The following is a 26,983-nucleotide window of genomic DNA, read 5'->3' on the forward strand; positions in this document are numbered from 1 at the left end:
AACGTATAAATTAAAAGATTTAAAGCGTAGATTTTAAGTCTATAAATGTTTACGTTTAATTAAGGTCAATTAAAGGTTTACAATATTGACTAATGTAAGTCGATGTTTTAAACGTTAGATCGACGTTTAGTAAACGTATATATAAAAAAGTTTGAAATATATATTTCAAATCAAGCGACAGTTTTTAGTCAATAAAACGTCGCTGAACGTTTTATCTATTTTTCGACCGATTTCGACTAAATAATGACCAATTCTGAACCAATCTGTGTTTACTGGGATGTCATCAACATGAGATGCCATCAACATGTCGTCAACATGAGATATTATCAACATGTCGTCAACATGAGATGTCATCAACATGAGATGTCGTCAACATAAGATGTCATTAACATGAGATGTCGTCAACATGAGATGTCGTCAACATGAGATGTCGTCAACATGAGATGTCGTCAACATGAGATGTCGTCAACATGAGATGTCGTCACCATGATATGTCATCAACATGAGATGTCATCAACATGTCACCAAACATGAAATAAAATAACTGTATATAAAAATAAGTTTGAAAAATATGAACATACACACAGTTACATACAGTTTCTATACATACAGTTTCTAATATGAATGTAGGTCAGAGTGCAGTGAAAATGTAAAAAGTAGAGTATTGATAATTTAATAGCTACAAATATAAATAATTATATTTAATTATGCTGAAATAAAGCAATAGACATTTTTCCAGATAACGACGCCATTATGACTACGTAATGTTTTAGTAATGCACTATAAATAACTGCCTTATTAAATAAATTTATATTAAATCTACATAAAATAAAGTTTTTTCTTTTTCTCTCATTTAAAGTTTTGACTCATCTCATCTTCGATAATAAGCATATTTTGCTTCGATAACTCGCATTTTTTGCTTCGATAATTCGCATTTTTTGCTTTGATAATATACTATCATAATAGTTCGGATTAGCATACAATGTAAAAAAAAAAGTTTATTTCAAAAACTAAAAATTAAAAAGCCTAAAATAATATTTGTTCGAACTAGCCCCGCAATGCCCTAGCAAAAAACAAAAAACTAAATACTATTACGAAATAATAACGACATTTGTCAATAAGCTTATCAAAATAATTTTGTAAAACATTGTATTTCATAATGGGGAGCTCTTCTCTATCGAATATAATAGTTTTTAAAAACTTTTTCTAAGAGTTTAGCCATCTCGTTTTCAAATAAAAACTTAAAAAGACTTTTTTTTGTTAAATTATTTATTTTCTTTTAACTTCTTTTAAATTTATCAATTTGTTATTTGTTATTTAACACTTTATGTAATTATAAAGCCGTATACAGCATCTTTATATTTATAACGAAATTTTTTAAATTTTTCTTTGTTTTTAATTCTGAGTTATTTTCAATCTACTAGTATAATAGCTTAAAAGGTTAAGTTTATTTATTTCTTATTTTTGATTGTAAATCTTTTTATTTATTTTGTGAATATTTTATTATACAAATTTTTAACACGTAAACTTTTTAGCGGTTCTCGACAACAAGACCTAATACTCTCCTACAAGATACTACCTGCTTTCCAATTAGCGTTTTTCTAATTTTTATAACTGGTCAATTTTTATTTTATTTCTGTATCTTATATTTTATAAAAATAAATTTTAAGATTTTTTTTTTATGTAATGAAAGAGTAAAAAGTATTATAAGATAAAAAACTAAATATTTAATATAAATATAAATATATAAATGTAAATATAAATATCTAAATATAGATATAAATATTTGTAATTAGTGGATGTAAGTAATAAATTACAACCAACCCCGTAAAAAATTTTTTCAAAAAAATATCAGACAAGCTGAAAATGTTTTAATCAACCTAATAGATATAAATTAGACTTAAATAAAACTCGATTATAAACAAAGTAACTGTAGAAAAAAACTGATCATTAGCATGCCAGGAAAAACATTCTGTAATAATAAGTAGGGGAGAGTTGGGTATTGGCGAACAGCTAATCGGGAATGCGAATTAAACGCATTGATTATACGAAATTGATCATATTTATTTCTTATTAATTACTCTAACAATTCAGTCACATAAAGGGTAATTTCGAATACCAATGGTTTTACCATTTGTGTTCGGAATTACCCAATGTTAGTGGGGTAATTCTGAACACACCGTCGGTAATCCCAAACAGTGTTGTGTAATAAGTAATAATATTCTAGTTGTAATAATTAAGTGCAAAAATCATACTATGCAACAACAACAACACAAGGAATGGTTTTATATCCATAGTAGCTAGAACAGCAATGCTACTCAATAAAAAAATTGTATAAAGTTACCAGAAAAAGTTAGAGTAAATTATCGTGAAAAAGTATCGCAGCCTTATTACACTGTTGCTTTTTTATATATACGTTTACTAAACGTCGATCTAACGTTTAAAACATCGACTTACATTAGTCAATATTGTAAACCTTTAATCGACCTTAATTAAACGTAAACATTTCGTCCCCTCAGTATTATCTTGTTCTATCTACAAATTTTTTTTTTTTGCAAAAACCAATTTTTATTGTTTAAAAAAGTATAATGTATTATTTCCACTTATCAATAAATTATTACCTTCTCTGCTTCGTCAAGATTTATTCAATTTGACTTTGTTCTAATTACAATTTTACGCATTTTGTTAGTTTTATCTTATTCTATTTCACTTTTTTAAAACATTTTAGTATTATAATGTTCTAATGCCCAAATCTGCAAATCAATGTTGTAGCGCAAGTCACGTGACTTTTTATTTTGATATTTTCAAAATGTCGTCAAGTAAGTTTATTGGTTTGGTTACAAAAGAAACAGTTGACTTTGAATTACTTAATACCGACTCGTAAGTAGTTTCTATTACTATAGTAATTTTAAAATTTGAAAATAAAAAGGAAAATTTTATTTTTCCGATAATTGGATTCCATTTTATGTTCTTTTAACGATAAAATAGTCAACTATTATATCGTGCATTATCAACTATTATATAAATATCGTGCATTAAAGGGTTAAAATAACTTAAGACTAGCTCTCATACACAGTACTAGTAGTTAACTAACTATAAATCTATATGTATAACTATATATATATAACTATATGTATAACTATATATATTGTGCCTTTAAATAACTATATATATATATATTGTGCAAAGTCTTTAAGTAAGACTAAATTCTTTATATTATTTATTTCCTAACTGTAAAAAAATAACTTATATTACCCTGCTAATTACGATGCTTATGAAATTCCAATTGTCATTAATTTTTGATTTTTTTTTAAGATTATGTTGTTTTTAAATGTAGCTAAAGTTTATACTTTTTATTTCTACAGTGTCGATTCAAGTTTCCACAATAAGCTACTACATACGGATTTAGAAATAGTTGTGCCAATAGAGCAACTCTCGACAAAAAAAAAAGTTGGACGTAAAAGAACCAGAAATCCAGATAGCTGGAAATGCAATGTCAATAAAAAAAGGCGTCAAGCTGGCCAGGGGGCGACTGAATAAGTGCGAATTTCATAACTGCGAATCTGCATAAGTGCGACTGGCAAAAGTGCGAACTGGCATAAGTGCGAACTGGCACAAGCGCGAACTGGCATAAGTGCGAATCACTTGCAAAAACTGGCATAAGTGCAAACTAGCACAAGCGCGAACTGGCATAAGTGCGCCAAAAGAATTTGCAAACATTGGCATAAGTGCGAACTGGCATAAGTGCGAATTAGCATAAGTGCGAACCAATTGCAAAAACTGGCATAAGTGCGAACTGGCACAAGCGCGAATTAGCATAAGTGCGCCAAAAGAATTTGCAAACATTGGCATAAGTGCAAATTGACATAAGTGGCGAATTGGCAAGTTCGCACTTATGCCAGTTTTTGCAATTGATTCGCACATATGCCAGTTCGCACTTATGCCAATTCGCACTTATGCCAATGTTTGCAAATTCTTTCGGCGCACTTATGCCAGTTCACGCTTGTGCCAGTTCGCACTTATGTCAGTCTTTGCAACTGCTTCGCACTTATGCAGATTCGCATTTATGAAATTCGCACTTATTCAGCCTCCTCCTGGCCAGGAGTATAAAAGCAGGAATAAAGTGATAAGAAGAAAGAGAGAGATCAATAATGAGAAGGACTGTACTAACTGTAAATTTAAATGCCACATTTATTTTCCGCAAGAGCAACGGGAGTTACTATTTAACAAATTTTGGCGACTCAATGATGACCTCAAAGCACACTTTTATAGTGAAAATACAACACGTATTGTGAAAAAAACTAAACGAACACTTGCAATTTCATCGAGGCGGCAATACTCATTTGCCTACTTTTTTCACCTGGCAGGGATTCCCATCAGAGTTTGCAAACCTTTCTTTTTAAACACTCTTGACATAAGCCAACAAAGAATTTCATATTTTTATAAACATTTCCAAACAGATACAAACACGCCTACCCCAAGAAAACAAGGTAAACATACAAAAAAGAAAATTCCTGACGCGGTCAGAGATGGCGTTAGGAAACACATATATAGTATTCCGGTTATAGACTCGCACTATTGCCGTGCTAATACAAATAGAAAATACTTTGAGTCTGAATTGTCTATTAGTCGACTGTATGAGCTTTACCAAGACTTTTGTCAGCAAAAACGATTTCAACCGGCTAAAAAGCACTTATACTCTGAAATTTTTTTAACTGAGTTCAATATTTCTTTCCAGCAAAGAAAAAAAGATAGGTGTGATAAGTGTGAAATTTTTAAAATCAAAAGTGCTGAAGGTATTTTAAGTGATTGTGAACGGGCTCAGCATCTAAATCATATTGAACAAAAAGAAATTGCACGCGAAGAGCGCAAAAAAGACAGACAGTCAGGACATCCTGTTCTCTGTTTTGATTTACAAAATGTTTTAACAGTTCCCAAGACTGAGATATCCAACTTCTTTTATCTTAGAAAGCTGTCTGTTTATAACATGACAGCACATCTTTCTTTAGATAAAGATGTTTATTGTTGTATCTGGTCTGAAGCCAATCTGGCAGAGCCGGAAATGATTTGGCATCTGCAATCCTACGAATTTTAGAATCTGTGCTTACCACCCATCCACAACTTAAGAACCTCATTTTATGGTCAGATTCTTGCGTTCCGCAAAATAGAAACAGTATTATGAGCACGGCAATAAAGCATTTTTTAAATGCTCATCCTGATGTTGAATCTATCACTCAAAAGTTTTCTGCAAGCGGACATGGCTGTGTTCAAGAGGTTGATGCAGTTCATAGCAGCATTGACCAAAAATTAAAAAAAACTGAGGTATACAGTCCACTGGGTCTGATCAGAATACTAAAGTCTGTTAGGCGACAGAAACCTTTCAATATCCTGCAGATGAAAGATGTTGATTTTTTAAATATTCAAGCTGGAGCTAAAAGCTATAACTTTACCAAAGTGCCCTTTACTCAAGTAAAGCAATTAAAATACTATTCCAATCATCCTTTTACTGTTTCATTTAAAACAAAACATGCAGACGGCTTCACCTCAGTTTTTGCAGGTGCCCAATCATTAGGAAAAAAGAAATCTACAGCATATCCCATAACTGCACCAAAACTGTCAATTCAGACCAAAAAAAGCCACTTACTTTCAAAAGAAAAGAATGAAGATATTAAAAAAATGATGCCCTACATGCCTGAGATTGATAGAAATTATATGGCAACTCTTTGTGTTTAGTAATTCATGTGCATCTCCCATGTACTTTTCTTAATTATTCTTATGTCTTAATATAATTGTTTCATGAAAAAAAAAATGTTTTACTTGAACACAACCAAATAATGTTTAAAACAGGGGTGGATCCAGGTCATTGTCCTAGGGGGGAGGGGGTTATATGACCAAAAAAATGATTTTTCCAGCTAAAACCACTGTTTCATTTGATCATTTTTCTAACTAAGTTCAATAATTCTTTCCGGCAAAGAAAAAAAGATAGGTGTAATTAGTGTAAATTTTTTAAAATCAAAGGTGCTGAAGGTACTTTAAATGATTGTGAACGGGCTCAGCATCTAAGTCATATTGAACAAAAATAAGATGCACGCGAAGAGCGTAAAAAATGCTTTTAAATTAGTTTACTAATAAATATATTAAATGTGTATATAACTAACTTTTTTTTGCCAAAAATTCAAATGTTGCAAAATAATATTTTGTATTTTTATTTTTTTTTTAATTTCTATCAATAATATTTTGAAGATTGATAATTCTTAAGATGGGGGGGGGGGAGGGGGATAATCCCATATTTGTATCCGTCCTTGGTAAGAAATACATTAAAAAAATTCACCAAATAAGACATTTGTGCATGTTTGGACAAACTATAATTAAAAAAACCCAAAGAAATTGACATAGAACATTATACAATTTTTGTATTTTGTAAAGTTTGTCAGTAATTTGTTCTATCTCAAAAGTCAAAAATCATTTTTTTAAACACTAAATACACAATAATTTTCTAAAAATGGTTTATAAAGGTATTATATATTGACCTTGACAATTTTATAATAACAAAATTTGGTGCAAAGTTTATTTTGAACATTTTGAGGGCTTTTGAAAATTCAAATGCCTTTTTTTTAAAACCATAGTTTAGCGACATAGAACAAGATAATACTGAGGGGACGATTTATAGACTTAAAATCTACGCTTTAAATCTTCTAATTTATACGTTTATTAAACGTCAATCAAACGTTTACATAATTGACTAATATAAGTTGTTATTCTTAACGTTTGATCGACGTTTAATAAACGTTTATTATATTATAATATAGTAATATAGCCATTCGTCAGAAGACTCACATAACAGCGTAAGTCACGCGGTTTAAATAGGCATAATTAAAACAAAATAAAAAAATTATTAAAAAAATACCTTTTATTGGCTAAATAATTAATTTAGATGCGTTTACAAGATTCACTTCCTTACAACAACTGAAAGCAAAACGATTGATTAATAAATAATAAACGAGTGTCGGGAGCAAAAAAGTTAAAAATCTCTTATTGCGATAATCTATCTTCCTAAATGTCAACAAATTAATGGGCTCAGATGTTTTAAAAATTATTGATTGCAACATTGACACAGTTAAAAAACATGAGTTGCTGGTCTCTCGTTATGAAAGTCCTGCTGCAAGAACTTTTTTCGTAAGTTTTATAAACAGTTTAAATTCATTTTGTAAGCGCTTGTATGATAGTGCAACAGCAGGTATTCATCTTTGCATTAATCAAGAGGTTTAATAAATAAATTTTTTTTTTTTAATTTAGATGCATTTTAGCTTAGTTTACTTACATTTGCTAAAGAAAATTTGTAGAACACAGCTGGTAAAAGCCATTGCATATAATATGGCGCACCGCTACAAAATTTTCCATGTTTATTTTTGTCGAAAATAAACATGGATGGTACGGGAAATTATGGAAATTTCCATTCAGAAAATCCTCTATATGTAAGATGTTCTGTGTAATTGCAATTTTGATCAAAATTAAAATTAATGCTAACTAATTTACCCTAGTTTTTTGTGGTTACACATCAGGTTACCAAATCAGACGATCAGGATAAGAATGTAGAAGATGACGTTGCACAAACAGGCGCATGATAAACATGTGGTAGATGGTATTCTAGCAAGATTTTTGATAAGGCATAAACCAGTGATCCAAAATATTTGTTTATGAGTTTATTAATTTTATAAGTATTCTTTGACTTAATCTTAATGTAAACTCTTATTTTCTGCTGAGATTATATTTAAAAAATATTTGATAGAAATTTTTTAATATAATATTTCCACTGCCAAAAGCTCGATCATTTTAAATTTTTGTGAAACATAAACAGTGCACAAACATCCTCTAAATCCTATGAAAATGTTTTATATAAATTTATATCTTTATAAATTTATATCTTTATAAATTTATATCTTTATAAATTTATATCTTTATAAATTTATATCTTTATAAATTTATATCTTTATAAATTTATATCTTTATAAATTTATATCTTTATAAATTTATATCTTTATAAATTTATATCTTTATAAATTTATATCTTTATAAATTTATATCTTTATAAATTTATATCTTTATAAATTTATATCTTTATAAATTTATATCTTTATAAATTTATATCTTTATAATTAATTTTACAAAATAAAAGTATAGTATAAGTAGTGTAGTATAAAAGTTTATAAACATATTATAATAGTTATAAAAAATAAGACCAGGTCTATTATTACTTTTACAACTATATCCAATTTATAAATTTCACGACCTATATAGGTCTTATTACTTATATAAAGTTAAAAAGTTGTAACGTAATTTTAACTTATATTAGTTTTATAACTTAAATAAATTAAATCTACGTTAACTAAATCAAAGAAACTAATGGAAAGTTTAATATACGTTTACTTAGACTAAAATCTAAACGCTTTATTTACGTTAATTAGACTAGATTTAAACGTAAATCAAACAAAATCTTTACGCTTTATATACGTATATTTATCCAATAATAGACGTCTAAAATACGTTTGAATATAAACGTTTTATGGACGTTTGTTCTAAACGTTAATCTGGATTTCATTCTAAACGGATAATTGACCAAATCTGAACGTTTTGTTGAAACTTTGTTTTGACGTTTAGTAGACGTTTGTGTGTTTACTGGGATGTTCGAAGAAACAGGTGGTGTGGATATGGCAACATTATTCTTAATATTGCAATTCACGTTATTAAATGCACGTCGTGTATTAAATCCATGTTATTTAATGCATTATTAAAACCACTATTTTGTTTAACAACATCTTCTTAAAACCACTATTTTTGTTTAACAATATCTTTTTAAAACCACTACTTTGTTTAAAAATATCTTCGTTTAAGGATAGCTCTTTTCCTGATATGTTTTCAAAAGTCAAACCCAAGCATAAAAATAGCGATTGCAATGTTATCTCCAGTTATAGTCCAATTTAAATTCTAACTGTGTTTTCTAACACTTTTAAAAAAGAAACTTATAATCAATTATATACTTATTTACCTTCAAAAAAAATCATTTAAAATCAATTTAGTTTTCAAAAAAACTTAGGTCATAAAGTTGTTAGTTTCAGCTTTTATCTATGATATGTACCATGATATGTACTGTTTTTTTGTTATTGTAAAACAAAGTTAATACGACTTTGTGTTACAGTCATGATAATTTAAAATCGATGTTTGCAACTATCAATACTGAACTGAAAAACTTTAATTTATAATTTAGAGCAACAAACTTCAAACTGTGAAAAAAACCAATTATATTTAATCAATAAATTTTCCATTGAAAACTCTTTGAAGTTGCTCATTAATCTCAAAATGAAAAAAAAAACGATAAAAAACATCCAAAGTTTCTTGGTGTGCAAGCAAATAAAAATCAGTCATGGAGAAATTGAGCACAATGAATTAAAAATATTATCTGCAATAGACTTTTTTAATAAATCGATATATATCTTACATTAGCAATCCTATTTATAAAATAGTTTCCTGTATAACAATATATTATCTAATTAAAACGAATAATCCTATCGGTGGGAAAAAAACATGGTAGTTTTAAACTTGAAAAATTAAACCTGCATCCGATTCATTTTTTATAATTTAATATACAAATAACATGCTACCAAATTTGTTAGTATGTATATTTTCATCGACTTTTTCACAAAGAAGTAATTTAAGTTCAAACAGTTTCAATAAGTATTATCCTAATAAATCTAAAGCACCCCAGTAAACACACAAACGTCTACTAAACGTCAAAACAACGTTTCAACAAAATGTTCAGATTTGGTCAATTATCCGTTTAGAATGAAACCCAGATTAACGTTTAGAACAAACGTCCATAAAACGTCTATATTAAAACGTATTTTAGGCGTTTATTATAAGATTATTAAACGTATAAAAAACGTATAGGTTTTGTTTAATTTACATTTAAATCTAGTCTAATTAACGTTAATTAGACGTTATAACGTATATAAAGCGTTTAGATTTAGTCCAAGTAAACGTATATTAAACATGTCTATTAGTTTCTTTGGTTTAGTTAACGTAAATTTAATTTAAGTTTTAAAACTTAAATAAATTAAATTTACGTTAACTAAATAAAAGTTAAAATTACGTTAAAACTTTTTAACTTTAAGTAAGTAATAAGAGATATGTAGGTCGTGAAATTTATAAATAGGATATAGTTATAAAAGTAATGAAATTTATAAATAAGATATAGTTATGAAAGACCTGGTCTTATTTTTTATATTTTTTATAACTAATATAATATGATTATAAATTTTTGTACTATACTACGCATACTATACTTATATTTTATAAAGTTATAAATTTATATAAAACATTTTCATATAGTGGGGATTTAGAGAAAAACTGTTTGTGCACTATACTTGTTTATATTTAATTAATTAAAAAAAATTAAATGATCAAGCTTTTGGCAGTGGAAATATTATATTAAAAACTTGTATCAAATTTTTTTTTAATTTAATCTCATTAGCAAAAAATAAAAACTTATACTAAGATTAAGTCAAAGATTACTTATAAAATTAATAAACTCATAAACAAGTATTTTGGATCACTGGTTTATGCATTATCAAAAATCTTCCTAGAATACCATATACCTCTTGTTTATCATGCACCTATTTGTGCAACATTATCTTCTACATTTTTATCCTGATCGTCTGATTTCATAACCTGATTTGTAACCCCAAAAAACTAGGGTAAAGTAGTTAGCATTTTAAATGTACATTCATAAATCGAAATTGGAAATACACAGACCAACTTTACATATAGAGGATTTTCTGAATAGAAGTTTCCAAAATTTTCTGTATCATCCATGTTTATTTTTGACATTGAAAAGTTCGTACGGTCGCGCCATATTATATGCAGTGGCCCTTACCAGCTTTGTTCTACAAATTTTCTTTAGCAAATGAAACTAAGTTGAGCTAAAATGCATCTAAAATAAAAAAATAAAAAATGTATTTATTAATTGATTAATGCAAAGATGAATACTTACTGTTACACAATTATACTAGCGTTTACAAAATAAATTAAAAGTGTTTTTAAACTTACGAAAAAAGTTCTTGCAGCAGGACTTTTATAACGAGAGACCAGCAACTCATATTTTTTAACTGTGTCAATGTTGCAGTCAATAATTTCTAAAATATCTGAGTCCATTGATTTGTTGGCATTTAGGAAGGTAGATTGTTGCGATAAAAGATTTTTACTTACATGAATTAAAATGGTGCTCCCGACACTCGTTTATTATTTATTAAACAGTCGTTTTGGTTTCAGTTGTTGTAAGAAAGTGAATCTTGAAAACGCATCAAAATTATTTGTTTAGCCAATGAAAAGTAATTTTTTAATAATTTTTTTTATTTTGTTTTAATTATGTCTATTTAAACCGCGTGATTTAAGTTATGTGAGCTTTCTGTTATGTGAGCGTGTTATGTGAGCTTTCTGACCAATGGATATATTACTATATTATGATATAATAAACGTTTATTAAACATCGATCAAATGTTTAGAAAAACAACTTATATTAGTCAATATTGCAAACGTTTGATTAACGTTTAATAAACGTATAAATTAAAAAATTTAAAGCGTAGATTTTAAGTCTATAAATGTCGATGTTCTAAACGTTAGATCGACGTTTAGTAAATGTATACATAAAAAAGTTTGAAATATACATTTCAAATCAAGCGTCAATTTTTAGTCAATAATAGGTCGCTAAACATTTTATCTATTTTTCGACCTATTTCGACTAAATATTGACCAATTCTGAACCAATCTGTGTTTACTGGGACGGTGTTCAACGTTTTCAATTATGTCACTAGGACTCAATAAACAATAAAAGTTAAAAAACTAATTTCAATAATTTAAATGGAACACCGTCTTTGAATGCCAAACAAAGTTTGCAAAGTACTTGATTCTTAAAAAAATTTCTTGTAAAACGAAAATAAATAATAAAAGTTAAAAAAAAAAGGAAAAAGAAATATGAAACACTTAAATCTACTATAAGCTTAAAGTCATATTGTGTTTATGCTGGAGATCTTAAATCTACGCAAAGATTGTTTTTTTATAATGCATTTAATTACTATAATGCATTTGATTGCTTTATAAAAATCAAAATTCTAATATTTGTCATACCAAAATCTATATATTTATAAATTTTTTATTGAAAAAATAATATATTTATATAAATCAAATAAAAAATAATGAAATAATATGTTTTTTATGTATATGTCTATTACAAACATTGTTTATTTGACATTATTTGACATAATCAACGTTATTAAACGTTATTTGATATTTTACATATCTATGTATATATATAAATATATATATATAAATAAATATATATATATACATATATATGTATATATATAAATATATATATAATGTATATATATAAATATATATATATATATATATATATATATATATATATATATATATATATATATATATATATATATATATATATATATATATATATATATATATTGAATTTCAAATGAGCATATTTATTCAACGTAGATTATTTGTCTCATTAGTTTAAAAATTTCACTATTATGCTTCTGTAGTATTTTTTTATCATCGCTACATTTTTTCCCCGTCTTGAGCGCTCGTTCAATTTCAATATTACTTAAAGCCAAGTTTTGTCTTTAAAACATTTTGAATCTTTTCCTCGCTCAATTCCCACGTTTCATTTTTGTCTTCTTCAATTCCCGCAAACCTTAGGTTATTTCTTCAGCTCATGTCTTCGGGCTCAGCTAGTTTATCTTTGTATTATCATTATGGTTTGATGTTTTATCATTATGGTTTGATGTATATCAACATCAAACCATAATGATATAACAAACAACGTTTGTTGTATCATTATGGTTTGATGTTGAATAATTGATTTATATTTCTTGTTAAGAAACTTTTCAAACTATCTTCTGCAGAACATAGTTTGAAAACTCAAAATGAGATTTTTAGTTTTCATAAAAAACGCAGATATCAAACTGATTTAGGTAGAACGTTTAAGGCGAGTCTTGCTGCATTGACTAACTTAGGGAAAACATGCAAGGAAGTGTTGCTAAATCTTCGACTGTTTTGAAATGGGGCCATACTATATTCTGCTTACCCTAAAACCAGATAATCATGTAGCTTAAAAATTACTCCGTAAATTTAATCGAACCTGTCATTTGCAAAGGATACATGTCCAAAACTTTTAACAGTTAGTTTATAAATTTATATTAAAGGTTTCTGTGTAATTTATGTTTTTTTTATAATTAATAAAGCTTACATAAGTTATGTATGTTTTTTATTTATCAACTCCTATGTTTAATTTATTTATCACCATAGACATTTTTCTGAAAAGAAATTTTTTTTTGTCAATCTTGAAAGGTTTTGATAAATGGACTCATGTCCTTTTCGTAATAAAAGGTTCAATCTTATTATAATAACCATAGTGGATATAACTTATAACCGATAATTATAATTGATAAACAGTTTAGATCTATGTTCACTAACTAATCATCTGGCAATAACAAACGAAGCAACAAGGTGAGCAGTTTAACAACAGTTTGAAAAGGCACTTAATAAGCTTTAAGTTACCTAATAAAACAATTGGATTATTTAACAATAAACATTGCATATTAAACGATGATTGATTTGTGAACGTTTATTTGTGTGATCTTATTGTTATTAAAAACGTTTTAATTCAGGATAAACTAAAACTGTTTATTCGCTTTAAAATCAAAATTGTTTTGTTATATTTTACATAGTGTGTAGACGATAATTCGTCTGACTTTTTTTCTCGTGAACTTCGGGAAGTCAGACGAGAAAACTTTGGTTATTTATAAAAATTAATAATGGCGAAAAATATTTACGCTTAGCAGGTTTAAGGACGGGGGTAATAAACTTTTTAAAAACCAATTATCAACCATTTTCAACAAATTATCAATAATTTTACCAAATTTAAGATACATCAAATATATCTTGTTAACCCGTATTTTTAACTTTCAAACCAAAAAAAAGACACATTAAAGTTTTTTCTGATTGCAGATTTATAAGTTGGGGCCAAATTAAGTCAGATTAACTTCAAATTTAATTTATTAAACTCAAACATTTTTGTTTTGCTTTTTATATACTCATAAGTTTTGGTGAACTCTTTTATTGCTACATGGTATCCAATTTTCAATAAATGGATGATAAGTTGTTTGATTTTCAATGCAATCACGATGTTTTATTGTTTAAAAAAAAACAAAAACATTATACCATTAACAAAAAAAGGTCACAACCTTCTGAGGTTTTCTTACCTCCTTCATTAAACGTGTGGGTTTTATGTCTTCATAATATCACACAAAAGTATTCATCCTATGATGATGATCCTTCGAAAATTAACCTATGGGATAATAAGGGAAAAATAACAGAGGCTGACCTAAATATAGAAAAAATCATAAATGAAAAGCTAACTTATTCAAATAATTATCATTGTATTTGTAAAACATGCTATACAAGTGTAAAAAGAATATTGGCAAAAATACAAAAATATATAAATGCCATATCAAGAGGTCCTGAAATTCTTAAATAAAACTCACAAAGAATATTGATATCTACACAAAAAGCAGAAGAAACGGATTGTAGAATATTTTCGAACAAACAAATGAAGCTTGATCAAAGAATATTTTTAAACAAACAAATTGAAGCTTGATCTTTGTATTATATTTTTCATCATTAAAATCATCATCTGTTTTGGAATGAAATTGACCATATGGTCTATTAAGATAGCTTTTATATTTTTCTCCTAGTTCTTTGTGAAAATACCAATAAACTGATCTCACATTAGTCATAGTTGTAGAAGAGACTAAAGTTCTTTTAGCTGAATAAGTATTCAAAAGAATATGTTGAACAACTGGGTAGAAAAACTTCTCTGGATCTCTAGAGTCAATATGTATTAGGCTGTATTTAATATTTCTTCTTTCTGGTGTAGATAATATAATAACCAAATTATGCATACAAAGATTATCAATAATAAAGTCAGCAGTACTTTTAGCTGCAGTTGCTGCCAATGCCAATACTGAAATTCTTTTAGGGACAAGTGATAGCAATTCGAGAGTCTATGAGACCGAAATGCATCTGATTGTGTACTTGAACATCCCCTATAACAATCACAGACAAATAAGGTATAAATAAAATCATTTAAATCACAAGATTTTTTTAATATAATGCTATAGGTAATGTATTTATCTTTTCTTTCAATGAGTAAAATTTTTTTAATTTTAATTTAATTTAATGTATTACAAGAAGGTAATCTAACATTAAAGTTGTAAATATCAATATATACTTTATGTAGAAAATTTATCTATATAACAAAATCACTTACCACTTTTTCGCCCAATGACTTTCATAAATTACAACTGCAACAAGTTTTTGATTAATGGCAGAGTCATTGACAATTGATCTATAAGTTGTTAGAATGGCTTCATAGTAATAGTAATAATAGTAATATATTTAAATAAGTCCTCGTAGATAAAATGACAAATAATTAAAAACAAACCAACAAAACCTACAAATTATACAAATATTTATGGTTTGTGAAATATAAACTGTAAGTAAAAAAAAGCAATTGTTATTTCATAGCAAGTAAGTTGATATCGAAATTGGGAAAAAGGGAAAAAAGATTGCTTTCATTTAATTAAAGTTTACATGACAAAGAGTATCTAAAAAGCCAAAATTTGTAGCTGCTAAAGCAAGAATTAATTAATAAACGTGCAGCTCATCTTCAGTAAAAGATGTACTGTTTGCAGCTGTAGAAAAAAAATACTTGTCAATTTAGGTGAACAAAATATTACATTTGCTTCGTTGTAGTTTATCTAAAAAAACAGTATACTTTTGAACAATAAACAACACTCCATAATTCAAAAAAAAAATTTAATTGAAGCATTTCTAAATTCAATATCAGAATAATACAATATTTTAAAATAAATACTTAACACATTTAGAATTAATGAAATATAATAATGCATTTCTAATCTTCAATGCAATTTCAATCTAAATGCATTTAGCATTAAAAATTTCTCAATAAATGATTAATTATTTTGCATTCACTAAAAAATATTTTACATGTTTTCTACAGAAAAATGAAATCAAAATTCCAAAATTTATGAACAATAATTAAATAATTCAGAAAAAAATGTATAATTTCTCAGGGTAATTATCAAGCAAAAACTAGGCCTTCTCTAGAGAAACAAAAAACTTTAATTGGTAACTAAAATAATGTATAGTAATGATAATTATTACCTCTGTTTGATCATCTTCAATATTTTTTCTTTGTTGATTATGCTTTATAGAAGCTACTTTGATTCCCTTTTTACTAAGAATGTTTTCTTGATCTTTCATTCAACTCAAAAACGGACAAACAGCTAAAACTTTATTATTGCACATCTTAATACATATTCATATCGAATACTATCGGGTGCTTGTCTTTCTCTTAACAAGTTTAAAGTGAAGGCAGAAAAGGGTAGACATTAGAACACAATTGATTTTTCACTGCCTGTTGGTTGGCAAACAAAACAATCTACTCAATTGCTGAGAGCTATTAAAGATTATTTTTGGTAATCCTTCAAAGATTTAATTCAAAATAACTCACAAACTATTTAGAAGCATACTCTAAATTATCCTTTTCGTTTGTCATATAGCTTCTGAATAGCACTGGTAATTTAATAAATTAAATTTTAGCGCATTTTTAAAATAAAACCCCCCGAAACATTACGATATTTCATAAAGATCAGAGCAAAGCCGCTGGAACATATTTGTTCCGGTAGGCATATTTACATACTCCACAAGGCGATAGCACACATGCGCCCGCGCACGATTTTTCGTACTTTTTTATAAAGAAACATATTTTTAAATTACGTACTATATACTATACTTTATTTACCTTTGTGTTTACATTTGAAGTGTCGCTTTATAAATGTATAGTAATCAAAGAACACGTAAGTATATTAGAATAACATTTTTTTAATTAAAGTACACAACTATACAAAGATCGTGAGGGTTTATTTTAAAAGAAAAGTTGAATGTAATTAATGCCCTTCTCCATGACTTTTGGCGTTTGCTCTATCTTGGGATTATTTAAAGCCAAATTTCGTGGACGTTTTTGTGGTTTGTTCTTTTTTATACACTTAAGTGGACGACCACAGCGTTTCAAATTTTTTTTTTGTTTTAGTAATATAGTCAGAAAGAAAACAATATATAGGTACAGTAAGTACTTCTTCAAAAATTTAAAAATATGTTTCTTTATAAAAAAGTACGAAAAATCGTGCGCGGGCGCATGTGTGCTATCGCCTTGTGGAGTATGTAAATATGCTTCCGGTAGGCATATTTTGAAACCCTATACAGGCTCAGAATAGGCAGAAAAATGAGCAATCTGATTCGCTGGTTTTGAAAGAGAGGCAAGTGCGATTTTGTTGAAAAATATAATGAAAATCAAACCAAACAGATTTTTGAAATAAATTTCAAAGTTATGATATACTAAGTTTATCAATACAAGTCATGTGTTACTATTAACACAGGAAATTCATTTTTTTTTAATACTCTTCAGAGTATTTAAAATGTATCAAAATCTATTTGTACAAGAGAATTTTCACTCGTAAAAATTTCAATAAAGTTTATCTTGGTGATGAAGATTTTATCTATTGTTAATTTTAAGAAACGAAAAAAAAATGTGTTGAAGTAAATTTGAAAAAATCTACAAATGTGTTTCTCTTAAAATATGCTCTTGGCCTTAAAGCATTCTCAAATACATAGTTTATATAAGTATGTTGTACGAGACTAATAGTGAAGCACTTTTGCATACAAAGTTTATATGCAGTTTTATGTGACTACTGAAGTAAAGTTTTATGTGACTACTGGTGAAGAACTTTATTTATAAACTGATTTACATGTTTATTATAAAGAGTTGAAAATTAGAGTTTTTTAAAATAGAAAATTTTTACTAATTGCAAAACTAGCTTACATGTTCCATGTCAATATATGAGCTCTGAGGAGATTTTGTTTTCATGCTTTGTTTCAACCTTAGTTTGGAGGAGGCTGATATATTTTTTTATTACGTAACTTTAATAAAACATCGAGTTAAACCATTAAAAACTTTTTTTAAATTTATAAAAATTTTGGCAGGCTGCATTAAGTTATAAAATATTTGAAAATTTAACAAAATAAGTGATATTTATGTTTGTCTACAGAACAGTAATTTTTGTACAGTTTTATATAAACACTGACATTAAAAGCAAGAAAAAGTATTGAAGTCAAATAAGTTAACCAAATAAAAGTGGATTATGGCATAAATAAAAGTAGATTATGGCAAATGATTGTGGCATTTTTGTATTGCAGTAATTGAAAGAAAAAAAGATTTAAAAAACTAAACTAAGTGGTTAAAATCAATCGTTTTAATGAAAAAAGAGTAATAAAAAAAAGAAAAGAGAATTATCAAAAAAAAAGCTATTATAAAATGTGTTTCACTTGAATTTGCATGTGTGCAATTTTGCAAGATTTCTAAATGTGTTTCTCATCAAATATAATGTCCGTGTTTTATAAAGCATACTCAATACAAAGTTTATATGCAGTTGCACCAGACTTCTGGTAAAGTACTTATAATATGAAAAGTATAAATTTTAAGCTGAGGTAGAGGTTGTTCTAAGCTCATTACTGCATCTTTATACCAACTTGTTAATTATAAACAGTTTAACATTTAAAATTTTGGAAAAAGAAAATTTTTACAGATGTTTTGCCAAACTAGCTTACATGTTCCATATAAATCTATGAACCCTGAAGAAGTTACTGTTCAACCTAAATTTTGAGAAGGCTGATAAGGCTTACATCAATTTTTTTCTTTATATATATTATATAGGATGAAAATTGGATATTAATCTAATGGAAATAATTTGAATAATAAATTGGATAAAAATCTATTGGAAAATTTAACAAAAAAAGTGATATTTGTTTTTTCACTGAACATTAAAACTGTACTGAGTATTAAAGTCAAAAAATTTAACCAAATAAAGGTGAATTATGGCAATTTTTGTAATAAAAATAACTTCATCAAAATTAGCTTTTACATTTGAAGTAGCAAGTTTTAAAAAAAAGATATTAATATTACATCACAATAAAACATAACGCATCTCTGTTTTTATATTAATAAACAAGAGATATTAACAGAAATTTAAAAAAAGAACACTTGTTTTTATTGGTTATATTAAAAATTACATAATAAAACTATGAATAAAAATTGTAAATATGAAGTACATTTTATTTAAGATTTTTTTTCTAATTTTTTTAGAGCAGACATATTTTCTTTTTTTTCTGGAATATATAATGTAAAATAAATTATTAGCATTATAAATTTATAAAATTTATCAAAGTTTGCTGCTTTATTTAATATTATTTACCATCAGTTGCTATTAAAGGATACACATTTTATATTAATTATAGAATACAATAACAAGTATTTTGTTCAGGTTAAAAGCTATTTACCAACAAACATGTATTGAGTTTTGAAATTGAAATAAACAACAACATGAACTTGCATGTTGGCAATCTTTCTTGTTTCTGCCTTTTTACACTTAGTTTTTCATAAAGGTGTGTTAAGTTGAGATTTATTGCTTTTGGTAATCAGTTTACTATATCAAAACACACTTGTGTACATCAGGTTATAGATTTTTTCTAATAGCTTATTATGCTGCAATGCTTTGTGATCTTTTATTACTATACATTACCAAAGGATATCTAAATTCGCTCTTGCTTACAATTGCTTTTAATTTAAGAGTGTTGCAAATCATCTGGGCTAGCTATAACAACCAATAAGCAATATTCTCAAACTTTTTTAGTGTTGTATATAATTTATATATGGGAGTAATAAGTGTAAAGTTCTAAAAAGAAATTAGGTTATTTTTTCAAAATACTTTTTTTGCTAAATGATTGGATAAATGGGAACTTAATTTGAAAAAAAATTATACCAAGTTAATAATAGTCTATTGATATTAGTAGGTAAATTTTAAAACTGTTTTAAAAAATCTATCGTATGAGAATCACAGCATAGTCAAGTTTCACCATCTGGTTTATAGTTTGTTACAATGGTTGTCTTTTCTATATCTTAGAATTATAAAAACAATTAGAAAAACAAACTAATTTTTTCAAATCTTTATTTTTAAGAAAAAATTCTGAAAAACACGGATGTTTGAGTTGTGAGGGTTTGTATAAGTATTTGTACTATATTTCACAAAATTGGATAGAAAAATCATAACTTTTTTTTGCTATTATTATTTGGTTTTATATGAAGTTACTCAAATTCACTTTAATTATTTAATACGTTTTTTGACATTTGTTTTGATTTAAACATACGCGCAAAAGCCTCTCTTTCAAAATCAGCGAATCAGATTGCGCGAATTTCTGCCTATTCTGAGTCTGTATAGGGTTTCAAAATATGCTTCCGGTAGATGATAAATTGCATTAGCGCAAAAACCAAAGTTTTCTCGTCTGACTTCCCAAAGCTCACGGGAAAAAAAAAGTCAGACAAAACATCGTCTACATAGTGTGAAGAAACGTAAGATAAGCCTAGTTGAAAATTGTTTCACTTAATAAAAGTGATATAATTGTATATCTGTTTTCATAAAAATAATCTCTGTATGTATATTTGACATATATTCCTCGATGTAATATTTCAATTATAAAACCAACAACAGCATTTATTTATAAAATCCTGTTTTATCTCCGCAATACTTGCGGTCCACACAACTATATATTAGAAATTATGGCTCAATTAATTTAGCGTCCGTCTACGCCCGCTTACATACTTCGACAACACTCATCTGACATGCCTTTAAAAAGAAAAAACGTAATAACATACATTGTTGTTTTTTCATGAAACTGCTTTTCATTTCGTGTAAAGAATACATAACTTGTCCGTAATCTCATGACTGTATTTAATTATCTCCATTAAATTTAATGTTTGAGCGTTAGCAAAAGATTTAATTTCATGTTTTTTACTATTTATTTTGCTAATTATATAGTTTTAAAAAAAGGTTTAATTAAGTTAAGTAATATAATAACAAGCTGTCAGATACTTAAAACTAACAAAAGCACTTTTAAATAAATTTAAGAAGGGCTTTTAAGAGGGCTCAGAGAAACCAAAAACGATAATTTTATTTTTGCAAGCCTTTCATAGACCTAATTCACTCACAGTATCATTCTGAAAAGCGCAGAAACAAAGCAAAAAAAAAAAAATGTTTTAATTAGTTGATAACTAAATTCATTAAACATGTTTAAAGATAACTATACATATATATATATATATATATATATATATATATATATATATATATATATATATATATATATATATATATATATATATATATATATATAGATATATATATATATATATATATATATATATATATATATATATATATATAGATAGATAGATAGATAGATAGATAGATAGATAGATAGATACAAAATAGTTTTATATGCGGAGTTGAGAACAAAGAAACACTTTTTAACTCTATTATATATTAAATTTTCAGATTATTTTGTATTAATGGTTAATTAATATAAAACAATCTGACAGAAATTTGACAACTGAGATTTAATTCTCCCTCAACAATAGTTGTGATTTAATTGCAGATTACATTCATATCTAAAAATGCATTTGGTAGTAACAAAAAAAAACGTATTTTATATATATATTTTTAATAAATTTTTGTTTTGGCATTTACTTTATTAATTTGCACATCATTTTTCACATATTTCAATTTAAAAAAGTTTGAGTTTATTTGGTATAACAGAGAAATTAAATACAGCTTAAAATGTAAACACGGCTGCATATTGAATTAGAGGATGAAGTTGATCGTATAAAAGAAAATTTAAAAACTGAAAAATGATAAAGAAACTTTAAGTTCAGCAACTTTTGTATTGGTAACAGCCAATCATGCATAAAAGGTTTTGTTTTTTGTCTTATCTGAAAAAATATTTAAAAATCATTTGTTTTATATGCAGGCTTAAAAAACTTATGTACATGTGAGTGGGAACTCTTAAGATGCCTTCACAATTGCAAAGTTTCACCAAAAAACGTATAATGCTAGAAGGTCCGATTTCGATACAAAGTCATTTTTTATTGAATGATACAATTTTCTAAATTTACTTTAAATTATCTCTCAAGTTTAGCCTATTATCTTTTGGAAATTGTTAAGTTCAATTTTGAAGGTATAAATTTGTTCTACAAATTAAATCTATTTCCAAAAAAAGACGCATTAAAAAAATCCTTACGAAGCAAAAACAAAAAGTGTATCATGGTGCCCCCCACTCCCCTACACTTTAAATATACAGACGTAAAGTGTAAGTTTATAGAAAGACATAAGCACTATTATTTCACGATAGTTAAAATTACAAAAAATTTAAAAAGTTCATATAAATAGTTTGAATTTTCCTAATAGCTTAAATGGCTGCCTAATGGCATATAGTCTTTTTTATTTTATTTTCGAACCTGAAAAGGATCCAGGGGCGCTCCTTTTTTGGTTTTTAGTTTAAGTGTAATTTTAATTCTAAAATGTATAATAAAGCCACTTTTGAAACCAATGGTTTATACTTCGTTTTATATTAAAATTCTGAAGAGTGACTTAATCTTGATTATTTTACAATAAAATTGCATGCATAGATACGAAATGCATAGTCGTGGCTACTGTATCCAAGCCTTAAAAAAACCTGTCATTAGGGACCCAGAATCTTAAAAATTTGTCCATTATGTATTACTATAAGTAAGAAAAAAAAAGCTTCTTACATTTGCAAATTAGCGTCCTAAGGCCTTCCCCAGAGGAAGCCTAGCCACGGCTCTGTCATATATTTAAAAAAGTTTATACATTGTTATATAAACAAGCAAGAGAATTAGCATTTCATTATGCTATGAAACTTTGCAAATGTCCAACTAAATGGATGGAAAAAAAACAAGCTGGTATAGAGTGGTTGAAGGATTTCATGAAAAGTCACCAAGTACTTTCACTTAGAAAACCTGAAAATACAAGTTTGTCTCGTTCAATATGTTTCAATCAGCACAACATAAATCAGTTTTTTGATAACTATGAAAAAGTTTAAAAAAAAAAAAACTTCACTTCTGGTAGAATTTATAATATCGATGAAACCAGCATTATGACAGTAGTAATTACTATGTGTGGTATAGGAAATGCCATAGGAAATTTTATTCCACCTGTCTCATATTTCCAAGAGCACGGTTTCATGACACTCTGAAAAAAGGAGGACCATCTGGTTGTATTGGTTATGAAAACAGTCCAACAAGTGGCTGGATGATAGGGCCACTGTTTTTAAAGGTTCTAGAACATATAAAAAAACTACTCAGATGTTCGAAATAGATCTTGTTTTACTCTTAATGGATAATCATGAAAGCCATTGTACGTTAGATGCCATTAATTATTCTTGCGAAAACGGAATGGTAGTTTTCATATTTCCTCCTCACTGCACTTATAGAATGCAACCTTTGGATGCGGCAGTTAATGGTCCTTTCAATCAAAAACTGTCCATCTCTCAGAATAATTGGCTTGTATGCAATCCAGGAAAAACAATAACAATACATGATTTAGTTGGTACAGTGACACCAGCATATACTACAACATATATTGCCAGGAATATTGCTGCAGATTTTTCCACATCTGAAATATATCCTTTTTCACGACTTGTTTTCTGCAATGACAACTTTCAAAGTGCTGAAGTAACTAATCGCCACCTGATAGAAACATTTAGTATAGCTACCATTGATAATTTACATCACATTCCTATTACACTTGAAGGCATAGTTATGAACAAACAAGATTGTACGATTTATTATAAGGATGATGAGCAAAAAATTACAAGAAATGCCTTACAATCACAGCACACAAAAACACCTGTATCAGTAAGACCATCTGCAAAAGCTCTACCTAGTAAAAAATCTAATAAAGGCAGAAAAATTGGGAAATCTAAGATTCTTACTGACACCCCAGAAAAAAAAGAAATACAATTTTTTTATCTATTACGCAAGGCAAGACTTGAAACATCATTAGGAACCGAAAAACAAGAAACTTACCAAATGAGATCCTCAAAAACCAAGCTGAAACAAAAAATACTTTAATCTATGTTGAGTTATTTTAACTTTTAATTATTTTGATTTTTTACACAGTTTTTAAAGTTTAGATTTTGTTGCTTGTAAATTTTTTTTAATTATTTCAGGTTTATTATATATATATATATATATATATATATATATATATATATATATATATATATATATATATATATATATATATATATATATATATATATATATATATATATATATATATATATATATATATATATATAATAAATTAAAATATATTTTACTTGAGTCTTATACATAATTATCATTAATTAAACTTATTTAAACTACAAAGCATGCAAAACCACTCATGTGTAGCAATACATTATCTAATTAAAACGGATAATCATACCAGTGGAAAAAAAATACGAGAGTTTTATATTTGGAAAAACTTAACCTGAATCTGATTCATATTTTATGCTTAAATATAAAGATAACATGCTCCTAAAATTTTTTAAAAGAAATATTTTCATAATTTTTTTTACAAAAAAAAGCACCATGAAAAAATAATTACAGTTATTACATTAAAATCTAGTGAAAATGCATATGTATATACACATAAATATATACATGTATATATGTATATATATGTATATATATGTATATATACATATATATAAATATATATATATATATATATATATATATATATATATATATATATATATATATATATATATATATATATATATATATTTATATATATATATATAAATTACTATTATTTCGTAATTAAAGCAACAATAACAAAAACAAAACTAAAACGAGATATCTCTGTCAAAGAATGAAACATTTATTTTGTTAGCGCAATACTTTGGCTCTTTTATATATTAGCACGTTTTTTGCTTTTCTAATTATTTCTAAAAACGAGGTTTAAATTTAGGAGAATTCAACAAAATAAGAGATTAATAGTAAACTGTAAGTATTTAAAGATTAGTTTAATTTTTATATTGTCATTTTACTTAAAATTCAAACTTCATCTATAATTAAATCGTTTGGTGATTTTGAAAATAATTACGAAATAATTTATTTTGTGCAGATTTTTTGATTTATATTGTAAAATGTGAAACGAATAAGTTGTTTGACTTTTATTAAGCACTTGAACATATATTACTATAGCATAATACGCGTGCATAACTAAACATTAAGTGCATTATCACAAGAAGTAACTTTAAATTATTATTGTTATTTTTGTTGTGATTAATTTTTTATAGCAAAGAATAAGAAATTTTTTTATTATGCATTTTTATAATAATTTTACTTGTTTACTGGTTGGAATTCTCGCAGTGATGTCATTGTCTCTAAACTTTGTTTGTTTGTTTGTTATAAATAATACAAGAAATATGCTACAGCAACCATCATTGTATTTTATTATTAACTTACTTGTTGTGGACTTAGTACAAGCCGTTACTGTTTTACCTTTATATATAGTACGAAATCAAAAAATCACAGGTCCGTTTTGGAACGGATATTTGTGCGATAGTTTTCGCTTTTCAAACATGGTGACGTTTTATGCTTCAGCACTGGGAGTTCCACTTATAGCTTTAGATCGACTTATTGGAGCAGCATTTGTTTTTCAGCACCAATTTTTAATTAAATTAAGAGTTGTTTTGGTAACAATTTTGATAAGCTGGATATATGTTTTAACACTTTGTACAATTCCATTTTTTTTATCTGATTCTTCCGATAAAAAATTAGATACTCATGGCAAAGATTGCATTTACAATCCAAACAAAACATGGACCATTAGTATGCTGGTAATAAATTGCTTTCTACTGTACATCCTGATCCTGTTTTTAAATAAATATTTTGTAAAGTTTTTGAGGAAAATGCAATCATTTAGATTTGCTCGAAGCACAAAAAGAAACAAAGTTATGATAACGAAACGAAAACAACGAAACAATAAAGTTGCAAAGATCTGTGTCATTATAGGCATTTGCTACGGCATCTTAAACGGACCATCTGTAGTTTACTTTTTAATTAAAAGTTTATGTTCAGATGCATGTTTTCCAAAAAGCTACAAGAACTCGTTATTAGAAAAGTATATCAAATTTATTGTAAAATATTTAGCGTTTTCAAATTCAGTGGCTCCACCGCTTATTTACTGTTTCTCGCAAAGCTCATTTCGAAAGCGTTTATTTTCTATTATTCGAAAGAAGAAATCAAATATGATACAAAGAAATTATAAATGAATTACTGTATAAACTTGTTCGTGTGTGTGTGTGTTTGTGTGTGTGTGTGTGTGTGTGTGTGTGTGTGTGTGTGTGTGTGTGTGTGTGTGTGTGTGTGTGTGTGTGTGTGTGTGTGTGTATGATTATAAAAATTGTATTGTGTTATTAAGTAAAAATATAATAAAAAATTTTTTTTATCAATACGACAGAAAAAAGCAGAGACTAGAACTTATTCCTTGTTTTGTTAAATGATAGAACTATTATTAGGCATACATATTATGAAGCAAATCAGCAAGACTCTAGCAAATGGCAAATAAACTATAATACCACTACTATGGAAACAAAAGCAAATAACAAAAATATTTACTTTTTTTAATTAGGGTTACGACGCTCTCATTCAAGTTGAACCTATTTAATATGGATTTTTCTTGTTAAAGCAACTAGCTTAAGGAAAATAGACCACAATACTACTGCATTATGAGGTGAAAAAGATTGCCACATTGTTGACTCAAATAAAAAAATATGTAAAAGTATGGCCTTATCGTTGACGAAAATAATATATATTAAATCTTTTCAATCCTGTCAATCAATTCTGTTAATGGTATAA

Source organism: Hydra vulgaris, chromosome 07 (genome assembly GCF_038396675.1).
Source record: "Hydra vulgaris chromosome 07, alternate assembly HydraT2T_AEP".
NCBI lineage: Eukaryota > Metazoa > Cnidaria > Hydrozoa > Anthoathecata > Hydridae > Hydra > Hydra vulgaris.